This window comes from Perognathus longimembris, chromosome 14, assembly GCF_023159225.1.
Source record: "Perognathus longimembris pacificus isolate PPM17 chromosome 14, ASM2315922v1, whole genome shotgun sequence".
Classification (NCBI taxonomy): domain Eukaryota; kingdom Metazoa; phylum Chordata; class Mammalia; order Rodentia; family Heteromyidae; genus Perognathus; species Perognathus longimembris.
In genome coordinates, this window is record NC_063174.1 from 35,599,117 (window position 1) to 35,609,946 (window position 10,830).

Here is a 10,830-nt window from a genome sequence, read left to right on the forward strand (position 1 = left end):
GGAGTCGAGCTTCCAAGGAGTAGAACAAAACAGAGGCCTGGCACTCCAACTGTCCAGAAGTAACAGAATGAATAAGTGGACGAATGAAGGAGACGAACATTTGAAAGGGAAGCAGAGGGCTGGGGATATGGCCTAGTGGCAAGAGAGCTTGCCTCGTATACATGAGGCCCTGGGTTCGATTCCCCAGCACCACATATACAGAAAACGGCCAGGAGTGGCGCTGTGGCTCAAGTGGCAGAGTGCTAGCCTTGAGCAAAAGTGCTAGCCTTGAGCAAAAGGAAGCCAGGGACAGTGCTCAGGCCCTGAGTCCAAGGCCCAGGACTGGCCAAAAAAAAAAAAAAAAAAAAAGAAAGGGAAGCAGAACTCCTGGTTGCTGTCTGGGACTGCAGGACTGGAATATTATGTTGTTTCCTGAGGTACTTCTGCTCAGGATACTGCTGGTATCTGGAAATGGACTTGAGTATGAAGTCTATAACCTATGATGTGTAAGTCTTTACAAAACAGACCTGATGGAGAACTGTCCATATTTCCCTCAGTCCACCAGGAACGTTGTGAGAGAATGCTATCTAGGTAAATGCAAGACTCTGGAGCTCTAAGCGAAAACACATCTGGGGAGGGGGGCGCTGGAAAGGGAGCATCCTAGAACTACATAGACCCTTCTTTGCATATCTTTTGTAGAACTAACTCCCCAGGAAGATTATTTCACTGTCAGTCTGCTTGGGTTATTGTAATAAAATAAATAAGAAATTAAAATAAAATAAAAGTATTTGTTTCAAGTCCAAGATCAAAGTTCTGGGCAACTTGATTCCTAATCAGGCTTCTTTCCTAGTTTGCAGTTAGGCACCTTCTCGTTCAGTCCACACAAGATGGAGACAGAAATATCTTCTGTATGCCTTCTTATAAGGGCATCTACCTATTCACAAGGGCACCATTCCTATGAGGTAATTACCTCCCATAGGCCCCACTTTTGGATACCATCATGCTGGGTAATAGGGTTTCAAATTACAAGCTTGGGGAAAGCACAAACATTCAATCATGCAAGTTGAGTCCATGTCCTAGCCTCTGAACCAAGGCTGCAAGTCAGGATTGCATGTAGCCTCACAGTTCCTTCTTCCTCTCACAAGCAGCAGCAGTAGTAGGACCTTCCTCCCAGTGTCCTCTGTCAGGCCTGGGTTCCAGGCTGGTGAGCCTCCTCCTTGTCCCCAATTTTGCTTATTCCCATGTTGGGCAGCTTTGAGACACATGTGCAGTTTCATGGACACATGTTCAGTTCTGTGTGGTCAAGCTCAGCTAGAAGACTTAAAGGCCAGATGCCCACCAGTGCATCACCTGTCCAAAATAATGCATACACACACATGAACATGCATATAGACACATGTGCACACACAGACATGCACTCACAGGAAGACATGTCACATTCACCTACACTAACATGCACACACGTATACCCATATGCACAGTTCACACAAAGACACATGCTTGAATGAAGACTCACTTGCACATAAGCATATGTGCACACACACAATGACATGCACACCTGCTTGTTCACATAGACCAAGCTCTGGCACTGCTCTAACTGCCAGGTGGCCCCAGTCTGTGTCTTAGAACAGAAAAGGGAGGACAAGTGACATAAACAGAAAACCTTGTCATTGAAATAAACAAATGCCTTTGCTGATAGAAATGTTCTATGTCTGTCCTGTGCATTGAGTTTTATATACGAGTAGCATGAGGAACTAGTATTACATTTTCCTTCCTCTTCATTGGAATGAAACTGCATATGGCCAGTGACTAGCCTCAGTGCAGATCTAAATCAACAGATACCACTGTGCTTTACAAATGGAAAATAAGAACCCACAGCTTGGTGATGGGGCGTGAGTGTAGAGGGCAAAATCATTGAAATGGGGGCTAGACCTGTGTTTGAATTTGAGCTCCGGTTTATAAGCCTTCACTTGGCAGCCATGGTCCACTCAGTACATTGGTCCCTAGGAGATCTCTGTGCTCATGGATTTGTAGGGACCTCCATCACCCTGGGTGCCTGTGAGCACCCTGACTTCTCCACAGATGCTCAGGGGTCCTCCACTGTGGGCATCCTTTATGTGGTAAATGGCAACTGCAACTGCCTAGCCAGCCAGTTCTTGGCCCCATTTTTCAGCCTGAATTTTATGTTAATTTTTATATTTCTGAGGCAGTCTCCTTGTATAGCCCAGACAAGCTTTGAACTCACAATCCTCCAGCCTCCAACATCCTGAATGCTAGGCTCACAGGTATGTGCCACCATGCCTGATTTCAGCCTAAATTTTAGTAGGAGCATTAATATTTATATGAATGAATTAATGTTTCTGTTTTTGGTTTTTTGCCAGTCCTGAGCCTTGAACTCAGAGCCTAAGGGCTGTCCCTGGCCTCTTTTTGCTCAAAGCTAGCACTCTACCACTTGATCCACAGCACCACTTCTGGCCGTTTTCTATATTTGTATATGTGATGCTGGGGAATCGAACCTAGGGCTTCATGTATACGAGGCAAGCACTCTTGCCACTAGGCCATATTCCCAGCCCCTGAATTAATGTTAATAGGAATAGTTCCTCTGTTTACTGCTGAATGTTTGTTGAAATTTTCTTTAACAAGGATTACTTTCTAACTGGGCTCCAGTGGCTCACACCTAAAATTCTTGCTACTCAGGAAGTTGAGATCTGAGGACAGGGGTTAGAAGCCAGCACAGACAGGAGGCTATGTAACTCTTGTCTCCAATTAGCCATCAAAAATCCAGAAGTGGAGCTGTGGCTCAAGTGGTAGAGCACTAGCCTTGAGCAAAAATGCTCAGGGACAGCACCCAGATCCTGAGATCCATCTCTAGGACTGGTGTAGAGACTTAAAAAAATTACTTTTCCCCCAAAGTACTCATTACTTTACTTATTAAATGCTAAGTAAGCCCTCTGTACACCACCTTTAAAATAGCAATTTTAAAATAGTAATTAAAAAAAACTACCTTCCTCCTCCTCATATGACATTTTTTTGAAGATTTTATTTTGCTTTTTAATATTTAGCCAACCATCTTTTTTTTTTTTTTTTTTTTTTTTTGCCAGTCCTGGGGCTTAGACTCAGGGCCTGAGCACTGTCCCTGGCTTCTTTTTGCTCAAGGCTAGCACTCTGCCACTTTAGCCACAGCGCCACTTCTGGCCATTTTCTATGTATGTGGTGCTGGGGAATCGAATCCAGGGCTTTATGTATACAAGGCAAGCACTCTTGCCACTAGGCCATATTCCCAGCCCCTTAAGATTTAAATTATTTAAAATATTTTTTCAAGGGTCGACTTACCCTTTCACTATTTCAATAAGCTCTACTTGACAAAGAAAAAAAGAAGCCCCCTTTGTCCCTCATTCATAATTTTTTTTTTAAGTGGTAGTGTTGGGGATCAAAGCCAGTAGGCAAGTGTTCTGCCTCTAAGCTACACCCTGGACTCTGGGTGATCCATTCTTCCCTGGGGCAGAGGGGGGGTCACTTCTGGGCAGATTTCTGAGGAAGTTATTAGTGTATTGTGAAGAAAGAGAATGGCTGTCCTACCCACAGAATCCAGCCTGCCCCAGACCCCCCCCCACACACAGAGAGAGAGAGAGAGAGAGAGAGAGAGAGAGAGAGAGAGAGAGAGAGAGAGAGAGAGAGAGACCCTCTGCGAAGGAGCCAGGACTAGGAAACTGCTATGTGCATTTGCAATGTTCAGTGTCTTCCTGCCTAGAATTATTTGCTACCCAGTACAGGCTGGCTTTTTGTTCTACATTAACAGTGCACTTGTTTAGTGCCTCTGAAGAAAAGGGAGAGGGTCATTTGAAGGGTAGAGTACAAGGAAACCCAGATCTGAACAGAAGTCGGGTGTTTCAAGGACCTAGAGATCCTGGTGTGGGTGGGGTGGGGGATGGGAGAAGCCAGTATAGAATGAGTAAAGACGCAAGAAAGGGGACAGGAAATATTGGAAGAACAGGGTTGGGGGAGGCATTGGAGTCCAACTCTTTATTTATTTATTTATTTATTTATTTATTTATTGCCGATCCTGGGCCTTGGACTCAGGGCCTGAGCACTGTCCCTGGCTTCTTTTTGCTCAAGGCTAGCACTCTACCACTTGAGCCACAGTGCCACTTCTGGCCATTTTCTATAGATGTGGTGCTGGGGAATCGAATCCAGGGCTTTATGTATACAAGGCAAGCACTCTTGCCACTAGGCCATAGTCCCAGGCTCTGGAGTCCAACTTTTAAACTAGTTTTAACTCCTATCTGCTACTCCATTGGCTTAGTTCCATTGCCCAGGACCCTTGCACACACAAATCCCTTTTCTACTCTCAGCCCTCTCTAGCTTCCACCGAATCCATCCCTCCTGCTACTTAGGATAAAGGTCCAGGATAAAGGTCACTTCATCATGGAGGCCTTTCTCATTCCTAGTCTTTATGTTATATGTGTAGCTATGGCTGTCCCTTGTGAGCCATGGGGAACTAGTTCTAGGACCTCATTTGTTTGCTTGTTTGTTTTTGTGGTGGTTCTGGGGCTGGAACTCAGGGCCTGGATACTGCCCCTGCACATTTTTGCTCAAGGCTAGGGCTCTACCACTTGAACCACAGCCCTACTTCTGGATTTTTGATGGATAATAGGAGATAAAGGTGTCATGGACTTTCCTGCCAAGGCAGGCTTTGCGCCATGGTGCTCAGATCTCAGCCTCCTGAGTAGCTAGGATTACAGGTATGAGTCACAGTGCCTGGTTTAGGCCCTCATTTAGATCACCAAATGCACATACGCTTGAGTGCCTTATAGAAAATGGTGCATTAAGTTTAACCCATGCCCATCTTCCCATATATTTAAATCATCTGTTGATTATATATAAGGCCTAATACAATGTACATGTGATATAAATAGATGTTATACTGTATGTGTTTTGAGAATAATGACAAGGAAAATGCAGATTTAATGCAGATGTAATTTTCTTTTCCCAGAATGTTTTTGATCCACAGGTTGGTTGAATCTGAGGACAGGGAACTGAAGCCATGGAGGTCTGACTGCTGTGTTCGCAGCATCTGCTCCTTTCCTCCAGTTGCTTAGCTCCTAATTATATACTTGTTGGGACCACTATTTATTGACTGTCTCATCCCATCCTTGAATACTATGTATGTTCCAGTCTTAGGACTTGAACTCAGGACTTCAGTCCTGTCCCTGAACTTCTTTTGCCCAAGACTACCAGTGCTCTACCATTTGAGACAGAGCTTCACTTCCAGCTATTTGCAGGGGGGGCGGGGATGGGGTAGTTTATTGGAGGTAATAGGAGGTAAGGTTCTCACATACTTTCCTGCGTGAGCTGGCTTCAAACCACAGTCCTCTCAGATCTCAGTTTCTTGAGTAGCTAGGATTATAGGCATAAGCCATCAGCACCCAGATCCTTCCTTGGATTCATTAAGCTCCATGAGAACTGGAATCATGTGTGATTTGCTATTGATTTTATCCATTTATCATGATGCCTGGCAGAGATGCTGCTCCAGAAACACCGACTGATAAGTTAAATGAATAAAGCTGAAGTCGGTCTGCCTACCACAGAACGTGTTTCCCCTTTCCACAATGAAACTGGGCCTGTCCAGACTTGTGATGTATCTGTCTCTAATGTACCCTTAGCTTTTCTCATACATGGAAGAAAATGTGCATCAGAAAGCCTTGGGCTGCAAGTAACCAGTCTACCTGTAGTTAATAGTTTTAACTCAAGAGAGAAACCGGCTGTTGTTTATTCAACAAGGAGTCTTGAGGACCAGGCCTAAGTGTCTCACACCTGTAATCCTAACTACTCAAGAGGCTGAGATCTGAGCATCATGGCTCAAAGTTAGCCCGGGCAGTAAAGTCCGAGTCTCTTATCTCCAATGAACCACCAAAAAACTGGATATAGAACTGTTGCTCAAGTGGTAGAGCATCAGTCTTGAGTGAAGGATTATCGACCACCCTTGAGTTCAAGCCCTAGGACTAGCAAAAAGAAAAGAAAAGAAAAGAAAGAGAAAGGGTGGGGAGCTTAGGGAAGAGGGAGGGAGGGAGAAAGAAAGAAATCTAGAGAGAGATGGTTCCAGGGTTCATTACGTCCTATACTACCCTCAAAACTCAGGGTTTTTCCATGACTTAGTCCCATTATCATTTATGTGTTTGTTGCCACAGCAACAAATATTATTTATTTGTCCTAAGCAGAAGTTGGGGGAGGGCCTTGCTCACAAGACTGAATGTTAAAAATTAAGTACTTTATTTCTAGAAACTCCTAGGGTAGTACTTACAATATGGTTTTGTGATTATTTCTTCTTCTGTGACACCCCCCCCCCCCCAACACCCACCTCCCTGGACTTTGCCCTGGCAGATTCGGCACAGCAGAGGCTGTTTCAGCTGGCTGCTTCTCTGACTCCTAGCACTGCCCAGTAAGCCATGGTGCTGGCAGAAGAGAAAGCCTCCAAGGGGACCAAGAGGGAGGTGGGGAGGGACCAGGGGCAGGGGAGGGATTGTGCCCATAGCTAGAACCATGGGACTTGGGAAGGACAATGGCTTCAGGGTGCTTGTAGCACAGGAAAGAGGAAGTGGTAAGCCTAGGGAAAGATAGGAGATGATTGTGGTCAATACGGTTATGGGCCGGGCACTGGTGGCTCTCTCCTGTAATCCTCCTATCTGCTTAGGAGGCTGAGATCTGAGGATTGTGATTCGAAGTTAGCCCAGGCAAGAAAGTCTATGAGACTCTTATCTTCTTTTCTTTTTTGGTACTGGGGATGGAATCCAGGATGTTGCACTTGCTAAGCAAGCGCTTTGCCACTGAGCTACATCCCAGTCCTGCAGGAGGCTTTTTTTTTTTTTTCCTGTTTGTTTTTATTTGATTTGCTATTTGTTTGTTGATGTGGGTTTGGCCATGTTGCCCAGTCTGGTCTTACACTTCTTGAACTTCTGTGTTCTAAGAGATCTTCCAACCTCAACATCCCACTTACCTGCTGAACTTAGCTACTCTTTGGATCAGGAGTTTTATGGCTTCAGTGTTGTTTTGTTGTTGTTGTTGCTGTTTTTTCTGATTTTTTTAAATTGTTAATATAATGGTGATGTACAAAGGGGTTACAGTTCCATAAATCAGGGAAAGAGTACATTTCTTTTTGGACAAAGTTACTCCTTCCCTTGCTCTCTCTCCTAATGCTATTTATTAAAAAATACCAACTAATGTACTATGACTAATTTTTATTTTATTTTATTTTTTGCCAGTATGAGGGCTTGAACTCAGGGCCTTATCACTGTCCCTGGTTTCTTTTTGCTCAAGGCTACTAGCACTCTACCTCTTGAGCCACAGTACCACGCCTAGCTTTTTCTGTTTATGTGGTGCTGAGGAATCAAACCCAGGGCTTCATGCATGCTAGGCAAGGAAGTACTCTACCACTAAGCCACATTCCCAGCCCCTACTTTTTATTTTTATTATTTTATTATTTTTTGCTGGTCCTGGGAGTTGAGCTCTGGGCCTGGGTTCTGTCCCTGAGCTTCTTTTTCTCAAGACTAGTGTTCAACCACTTGAGCCGTAACACCACTTCTGGCTTTTTCTGAGTAGTTTATTGGAGATAAGGGTCTCACGAACTTTCCTGCCAACGCTGGCTTCAAACTATGATCCTCAGATTTCATCTTCCTGAGTAGCTAGGATTACAGGTATGAGCCACCAGGGCCAGGCGATGACTACTTTTTAGTAATTGCTATGTATAGTTCTTTTTAGTTTAACTTGGAAATAATTTTACTAGTCAAGCCCTTTTTTTTTTTTTTTTTTTGCTAGTCCTGGGCTTGGACTCAGGGCCTGAGCACTGTCCCTGGCTTCTTTTTGCTCAAGGCTAGCACTCTGCCACTTGAGCCACAGTACCACTTCTAGCCGTTTTCTATATATGTGGTGCTGGGGAATCGAACCCAGGGCTTCATGTATACGAGTCAAGCACTCTTGCCACTAGGCCTTATTCCCAGCCCCGGAAATAATTTTAGACTTATGGAAAAATTTGTAAAAATTTAAATCTTTGTCTTTCACTTAATTTCTGCTAATGCTGACATTAATATAACCATAGTAAGAATGCTAGTAGCTAATGTACACAATTATTATTTGAATTCAGCTTGCCCATCAATGCCTCTTTTTCCCCATTGTGCAATCTAAAATCTTGAACTTAACTTACTGGTCTTATCTCCTTATTCCCTTCCAATCTGTGACAATTCCTTAGTCTTGTCTCTCATGACCTGCATGTTTTGGAACAGTATTTTGTTGAATGTCACTCAGTTTGGTTTGTCTGTTATTTTGCAGACCAGAAGGGACGCTGTACATAGCTATACTCAGCACATCCTGTCAGGGATACACATTGACTTACTACTGGTGCTTCTAATCTAAGATGACGTCTTTTGGGTTTCTCCCTCTATAATGAATAAGTACCTTGTGGGGGAGATAGTTTGCACTATATACGTGTTCTTTTTTAGCATCTAATTGGGATCTAGCTGTCAACGATTACTTCTGTGTTTTCTTTTTTTTTTTTTTTGGCCAGTCCTGGGCCTTGGACTCAGGGCCTGAGCACTGTCCCTGGCTTCTTCCTGCTCAAGGCTAGCACACTGCCACCTGAGCCACAGCGCCCCTGCTGGCCGTTTTCCATATATGTGGTGCTGGGGAATCGAACGGAGAGCTTCATGTGTAGGAGGCAAGCACTCTTGCCACTAGGACATATTCCCAGCCCTACTTCTGTGTTTTCTTTAAAATCATTATTACTACCCTTCCATCCCTTTTCTCTTACTCATCCTTCCTCTTACCCTCCTCGTTTTCTTTCCTTCCTTTCAACAAATTGCTCACTGAGTTCTAGACTAGCCTGGAACTCAAGGTCTCCAGTCTCTGCCTTTCAAGTACTGTACTAGGTTTACAGATTATTGGAATATCCCATGAGTTCAGCTTCTATGCTTAACTGAAATTCTTTTGTAACAAAGAGCTGATACTTGTGAATTCACTTCTTTATATCTGTATTGATTGTTTTCTATGGGCTACAGTTCATATTCAGTTTTGTTGCTCAGACTGGTATAGCGTTGGCCATTTCAGAGCTTCTTCAACACAATTTCTATGTCCTTTAGATACATACCCTTCTCTATTTCCCTTTAAAACATTTAAAAGTTTTCTGACATCACAAGATAACTTATGCTTATTTATTATTTTCCTTGTCCTAGATATAGAATCAACCTTTTTTTTTTTTAAGGAGCTCTCGTTCCCTATATTGGAGAATATTTGAAATGCAGATATTTTATTTCTTGGTGCTGGAACCAGGGTTTTCAGAATGCCAAGTGTGTACTCTACCACTTGGGAAAAATCCCAGGCTTCCCCCGCCAATAAAGATTTTCAGCCCTACTCTAAAATACGTTTGTTTATCTCTGTAAGATTATATTTGAAAAGTGCCAGGAATATATTTAAGAAACTTGTTAGAAATGCTCTAATGTTCTTATTAGAGAAATGTTATGGGTAGAAAAAAATGTTTCAAAATTATTTTTCTCCTTTTCTTATAGGGTATGTGGAGTGTGTAATATTTTTTTAAATTTAAAATTTTTAAATTAAAAAATGATGTACGGCAGGGTTACAGTTACGTAAGGTAATCAGTACATTTCTTGTGGAACATTTTTACCCCCTCCCTCATTTTTCTTCCAATTTCCCTCCCCCTGTGATTTTTTTTTGGGGGGAGGAGGGTTATTTGGGTTTGTTTGAGACAGACTCTTGCTATCTGGTCTATACTGGCCTGAGACTCTTACTATTTTATTTCTGTATGTAGTTAAAAAATCAACATGTTAAATAATTTATTCTCATATTTTATGGATTTTGTGTAGGCTGTACAGCAGGTTATTACTAACCTACTAATTGGGCAGATAGAACTTCGTTCTGAAGATTCTCCAAATATTTTGCCATATTCTCATGAAAGATGAGTTGAGAAGCTTGTTGTTCCCCTTGGGGACGAACTGGCAGCCACCCAAAAGACATATACCCAGGTAAGCCATTTTTCTCCTAGTTCCAGGTTTGCATAAATTCACTAGTAGCATCTAGAAAAGAGAACATACAGTACTTTATAGAATCCATATATTGAAGAGTTCTTTGAAATTAAGAGTTTGGGGATGGATTAAAGATGATGACAGATTTCTTTGCCACTTCTTCTATTGAGACATGACTATGGTCTTTCTTCTCAAGAGCGGGCTGGCTCTGTGAACGACCTACAGAATTTGATGATTCCCACGTTAGCCACATGGTTAAGAAAGCTAACCATGGGGCTGGGGATATAGCCTGGTGGCAAGAGTGCCTGCCTCGGATACACGAGGCCCTAGGTTCGATTCCCCAGCACCACATATACAGAAAACAGCCAGAAGCGGCGCTGTGGCTCAAGTGGCAGAGTGCTAGCCTTGAGCGGGAAGAAGCCAGGGACAGTGCTCAGGCCCTGAGTCCAAGGCCCAGGACTGGCCAAAAAAAAAAAAAAGAAAAGAAAAAGAAAGCTAACCATGTAGAAGAAAAAGGAGTAATCAGTAATTAGATAAATGCAAAGGAACAAATAAATATATGAGCCCAGGTAACCCTTTACAAAGCTGCTAGCAATCTAATTCTCTAGACATTAAGGAGGACAGACTAGTTTTCCTACAGTACTTTCATAGTTTTTTTTTTCCTTTTTCTTTTTGTTCTGTTTTGTTTTTTTGCCAGGCTTGAACTCAGGGCCTGAGCACTGTCCCTGGCTTCTTTATTGCTCAAGGCTAGCACTCTACCACTTGAGCCACAAAACCACTTCTGGCTTTTTCTATATATGTGGTACTGAGGAATCAAACCCAG